We start from the raw sequence: 6450 nt of genomic DNA on the forward strand, positions 1-6450 counted from the left end.
TGTGCATGACTGAGGTTTTCCCCCCTCGTCTTGGCTATGGTGTGAGTCTGTGCTGTTAATTAATGGGGTTCTGCCTTCGGAGAAGATGAGCTAGCCCTCAAGGAGGTGATTATGTAATTTGCCAGCAATTCATGTCCCTCCCGGCGTGACGCTGCGCGCTGACGTCATGGGGCTGTAATGGTGGTGTGCCTCAAGATTTTTTTCATGAAACAAGTGTGCCTTTGCCCAAAAAAGGTTGGGAAACACTGTTTTAAATCATTCGTTAAAAAGGGGGGGGGAGCAGGTCAGTGCTGCAGTTTCGCATCGCACTAGTTTCTTCTCATTGGCACTGCTTATCTGTGATGTGAATAACAGTTCCTGCTATTCAGGAAGTTCCTTCATGGTGCATCTATCTTCCATTTGGGATGGGATCAAAGAATGACAGAACTGCAGAGTTGGAAAGGTGCAATGCAGGAATCTTTTGCCTAATGGGAGGCTCGAACCCTACATTAGCAAGATCGTGATTCTTTCCTGTTTCATTGATTAAAAACAACAACAAAAAATACACGTTCCCAAGTTTTGTTTGGGAACCAACACAACTCATAATCCATATTCTGCATTTCAGGTCACATTCTCGCAACTGTTTGAACAAACATGTTAATCTTTCAGAACCTATAGACCCATTTTGTGTATGTTTGTGTGTCTAATGGCAATTTATCCTCTCCATCCTTTTCAAAACATATGTCACTGGTTATTTTTTCATCTATTGTTCCAATTTATTTATTTTTTAGCAAATTAATCAAGTTCAGAAAGACAACTCTGTGCTCTTCCAGATTTGCCCTTGCCCCACTACTTTTCCCTGAGGAAACCTGATCTTTCTTGCTGAATTGGAGCAAACATCAATCAGGTTTTCTTAGGACTGACATTTGTTCTGATTTATCGCTAGAGTTGGTTTTCCTGGGGAAAGCAGCAGGGCAAGGGCAAAACCAGGTGTGCTTAGAAAGCCCTGGTCTGAATTGTTTCCCACTTGTCTTGTGCTTTCTAGGTACAGGTTAAATGCAAGTCTGAATTAGCCCTCATCTTTTACTAAGTGGGATTGGAAAAAGTCCACTTTTATTCCATTTGTAATTACTGAAGTTGTTTGAACAAAGGGGTTTTAGAATGCGAGTACAACACAGTGACAAAGAAAATAAGAAGAATAGACAGTGGGTGGAAGAGATGGTTAGGGACCACAGAAAAACTGAAGGAGTTGGGTATGTTTAGCATGGAGAAGATACAAGTGTGATATGAAATGAAAGTTGTCTTCAAAGGCTAGAAAAATTGGATCCGATTTGCTTTTTTTTCTGCTCCAGAGGGTAAGACTTGAACCAACAGGATCAAATGACAAGAAAGGGGATTTTGGCCAAAAAAGGATTTTGGCCAACAAGGAGAAGAACTCCTTGTTGATACAAGCTGCTCAACAGTGGGGAAGACTGTTGCAGAAGGTGGTAGGTTTTCCTTCATTGCAGGATTTTAAACCAAGGTTTAAGGATGGCCAACTGATTCAGGGATACTGTAGCAGTGCCTCTTGTATGTAGTTTTAGAAAAAATGTTTTACAAAAGTTTTGTAAAATTTCATCATATACTTTGAAAGCATTTTCCAGAAAAACCAGGTGTTGGGCTGATTAACATTTGATGCCCTTTTGATTGGGTTTGTGGGAGATGGGGGTTTGGTTTGTTCTTGTTTTCACTGTGTATTTTGTGTTCTTCTTTTGTATTTTTATGTTGTGAACCTCCCTGTGATCTTTGGATGAAGGGTGGTATACAAATTTAATAAATAGTAATAGTAAACTCTTATTTACCACTTAGCTTCACGAGGAGATACATGTTGAAAGAAAAAGCAAGAGAAAGAGAGAGAACAAAAAAACAAACTCCAATTTACTACTTACCTATATAAAGAAACAGATGTTTGTAAGATGTATCCAACCTTCTCTTTTCAATATAGTAAAACTAATAGTGAACCTTGGGGGGTGGGGAATCAGCAGCACAAGCAATCTATTTCTCTGTACAACGTATAACTTACTATCTACAAAGGTTACAATTTTAATGTCAGTTTCCAAACCATCACTGCTATTAACCTCAAGATAGCAAAATGAGCAAAAACTGACTGAGAATCTGAGACTGCAGGGATCACCAGTTTCTTTTCCTCTTCTTCTATTGTTAGACTTGGGTCTTCTAGTTGGTGTTCCTTTGCAGTTTCATTTACTTGAAAAGATTTGTTAGTAACCATTTAGCTAGACTAGTCACTTTCACATAAAATATGCTTTCCGCAGTTATTCCTTTCCTATTGTTATAATACTGTACTGTTCCTTTAGAATGTTCAAAATAGCTTTAACACAGGGCAGTCTCTAGAATAACGTCCACACCCAAACAAGATATTGCCCTATATTCACCTAGATCTTCAGTCCCCTTACTATCTAGCAGAACTCTAGACATCACTATGTTTTGTATATCCCCTGTCTCCCTGAGCCCCACTAGCAGCCAGTTATGTGGGGTGGATTCAGCTCCATATGACACAATATAAAATTCTACTGAATGTTAGAGATTAAATGGTTAACAACACATCCACTGTTTTTAGCAGAAACCGGACATCAGGATAATAACTAGTTTGGCTCAACTTCAGCAATGGGAGAACATCAAATGGCACTAGACCATTTATTACAATTACCCTGGGATGTCCAACCAGCTAATCTCAGTGACTGTGTAAATCGGGCAACCATGGATAGTTAGCTTTCACATGACTGCCCAGATCTTCTTCTTCTCTTCTTCTTCGGCTATCACTCGTAGCCGAGTAAGATTGTCTTCCATAAACACGGTTTTAACAATGAGTCTGTAAGCGACTGTGGAGGCCAATTCTGGATCCACACGTCCTTCCACAGTGGGGACATTGGTTTCCGGGCAAGAGTTTATCATGGTGTGGATTTGCCAAGCGTGTCTTCCTCTTAGCACATTTCCCCCTTGCATCCTGAGTTTGAGTGTCTTCAAAACCCATGACACCTTTGGTAAAGGCTGTTCTCCAACTGGAGCGCTCGCAGGCCAGTGTTTGCCAGTTGTCAGTGTTTATACTACATTTTTAAAGATTTGCCTTGAAGACAGTCTTTAAACCTCACCCTCAACCCCTTTCTGCTCCCCCTGCAGCTGTGAATATGAAATACAGAGTCTTAAATTCTGTCAATATTACCTGCTATAGGAAAATTGAGCATAATATTATTGGACTATTACTTCTTTGAATTATATATGCCTGGTGCTTTCAAAGTGTTCTTTAGAGGACATTTCATTCACACTTACAGTACACTGAACTAGTCTTATTGATATAAATTCACTGAGAAGTTAAACCATTGACCAACTAAGGTTAATCTAGTTTGGAAGCAGCAAGTTCCATGTCAAAATGTTTAGAAAAGAAGCAGAAGACATGGAACCTATCCTGTGAACCTTCATATATATTGCAATTGTTTGAAACGTTAGGTTAGTTGCTGACTTAGTGATGCTTAGAGCTAACCAACTGAAATCAACAGAATGCAAGTTAGTCATGACTAACTGAAGTCTCAGTGGCTACAGTTAGTCTACTCAAAGTACACCTAAGACATATCGCCTACATATTATTTATAACTGGTTTTGAGATGAGATCTGTGAATAGCAGAGTCCATTGATCTTACTGTTCCCAACTCTTCTCTACCAAAAAAAAAAAAAAAAATGTTGCAGAGAAGTAGGAAAATAACTGGTTTGCATGCAGAAGTTCTCATGTTCAATCCTTGACATTCTGAGACACTGACCTAGTACTCCGCTGCTCAGTATTGACAATGCTGAACTAGATTGACCAGTGGACCGACTCAGTAGAAGGCTGCGTACACATATTATATTCTAGAATCCATGGAGACTAGATTTTTTATATATGCAGACTACACACAATCTAGATCTATTGCATACACCCACCCATCCACCCCGAAAAGCACTTCTTGAGAAACTGGTTTCATTCACTAAAGCTCATTACAGATTGATTCTGCATTAACCTGAAGTGTGTCCATTTGGAAACAGATGTAGGTGGTTTCAGCAACGGGTGGTGAATCCCCAGCTGCCCAATGAGGCTGTGGGTGGGTGAATGCCTAGAGCGCAATCACCACTTCCTTCTTCATTCGCCTGGGGCATGTGCAGACAGGAAAAGGGTGGATAATCTAATCAAGGGCAGGGTTTTCACACAATCTCAAGTAACCACAACCACCCTTGTGGATGACAGGATCTAGAATCAATCTACATTAAAAGTAGCTTGTTGAGGACTATCACAAATGATTCTGGACTGAGAGAAAAAACTGTATTTTTTGTGATACAAATGGAATAGTGTATACAGTGTCAGGCAGCTTCCTGTGTTCTTATGTTCACATTAATCCATCAAGATGTTTTCTAATAGAAGCTCCATTTAAATTCCTAGAAGCTGCACAAGAGCTCAGCTGTGGGTTGTTCAGGAAAACATCCCTTAATCTGCAGTACTATCAGCTCTGTGATCAATAATATAGCCCCAAGATAGCTCAGTCTGCAGAGCATGAGACGCTTAATCTCAGGGTTGTGGGTTTGAACCCCACGTTGGGCAAAAAGATTCTTGCATTGTGTTTAGTCTTTAGGGTAACTCAAAGCTATTTTGTGTGTGTTTGTATCATTGCATTGAGTGATGATAATGAACACAGCATATAGTTGAAGAGGTGGATATGAAAGGATTATTTTCTGTTCCTTAAATTTAATTGCTATTTGCAATATAAGGTTATGGCTCTTGGCAAAACAGAAATATTACCCGATTATATAACAAGAACTGAGTGGATTTCTATTTGAGGTGCATAAAATGTCCTGAACACAATAACCAAAGAATTTTCTATATCATACGTCTTACGTCTGTGGTTTTCCTTTACTATTTCCTTCCTGCAAGAGCAACAACTACTAATTTTAGACCAACTTGCAATCTAGAGACTTATTTGTGTTTAGTGTCATTTTTCAGTTTCTAGGAAATCATGCGTCTGAGAGCCTTCAGATGTTAAATTTTCTAAAGTCAGCTATATCCTCTCACTAAGTGCTAAATTAAGGTTGTGCGTTTTAGACATCTTGAAAGCTTCTTGATAGGTATGTGACTTGTCTTTTAAAGGGCCCATGAGTCAACTCTGTGGGGACTGTCCCAGTCCTGGCTCATACGTGTTATTTCGGCAACATGGTTGCCACTGCAAATTTGCTTCATCATGGCTGGCTCTTACCTCACAAAGGAATGTAGGGAAACTGCCTGTGCCACCTTCTGCCTTGACAGAGTCCACTGATGTTGGCCAGAGAGGGATCTATGTGATGAGGGTTCTGTTGTGAGGAACATTCATATGCTACCTTGGCAAAATGAGAATGAGTCACAAGGAACAGTTTTAAACAATGGCTTAGCCAGGCTGCAGTAGGTACTCCATGTCTGCAGGGGTAGGGAACTCACGTCATTCCTGGCCATTGTCCATAATGTGTGGGGCTGATCAAAATGGTAAGTTTAGCAACACCTGGTGAGCCAAGGCCTCACCACACCTGCTATATTACTTATTTCTATATTTAATTTCTATCCCCACCTCCCTCCCAAAGGAGCTCAAGACAGCAAACACACCCACAATTTAATAGCAAAAGAAAGGCATTTAAAACATTATTTTAAAAAACAGTTACAATTTAAAACATTATTTCATCCATTATTTCATGGCAGTATTCTGCAGCCACCAAATGCCTGGGTAAAGAGGAATGTTTTTCAAATTCCTCTGGAAAGTTAATGACGATGGAAGCAGAAACACCTCACTAGAGAGGGAATTCCACTAACAAGGAACCACCATTGAAAAGGCCCCGTCATGGGTCAACGCCAACTGGGCAACTGTAGAAGAACAGGCACTTGCAGCTGGAAAGGAATTGACCCCTATTAGAAACATATTTGATCAAGAGTTGGATAAACTGGGGGGGGGAGCCTCATAATTAGATTCTTCCCCTTCTTGGTGGCATTGGAAACTGATACAACTATAGAGACAAGATGTCAGGTATGGTGGAATTGTAACCAAATAAAAATTTCTCCATGTCTTGATTTGGGTCACACTTATCTTGCTGTTCATCATAATTGTGAATAATTTTTCCTTCAGCAAGACTATAGGGATCTTGAGATATCTTTGCCTTTACCTGGCTTTGGCTCACTTGGGTTATCTGTAGTTACCGTATTTTTCGCTCTATAACACGCACCCGACCATAACACGCACGTAGTTTTTAGAGGAGGAAAATCCGTAGGCATGCCACCCGTAGGCATTCCCTCCATAACACGCACAGACATTTCCCCTTACTTTCTAGGAGGAAAAAAGTGAGTGTTATGGTGCAAAAAATACGGTACTTGCTGTGCAGTTGCTTGGCTGGAAACCCGGCAGTTGCAGCTGATGCAGTTGATAACCATGA

This window comes from Podarcis vaucheri (genome assembly GCF_965113315.1).
Source record: "Podarcis vaucheri genome assembly, chromosome: 6".
In the NCBI taxonomy this organism is placed as follows: Eukaryota; Metazoa; Chordata; class Lepidosauria; order Squamata; family Lacertidae; genus Podarcis; species Podarcis vaucheri.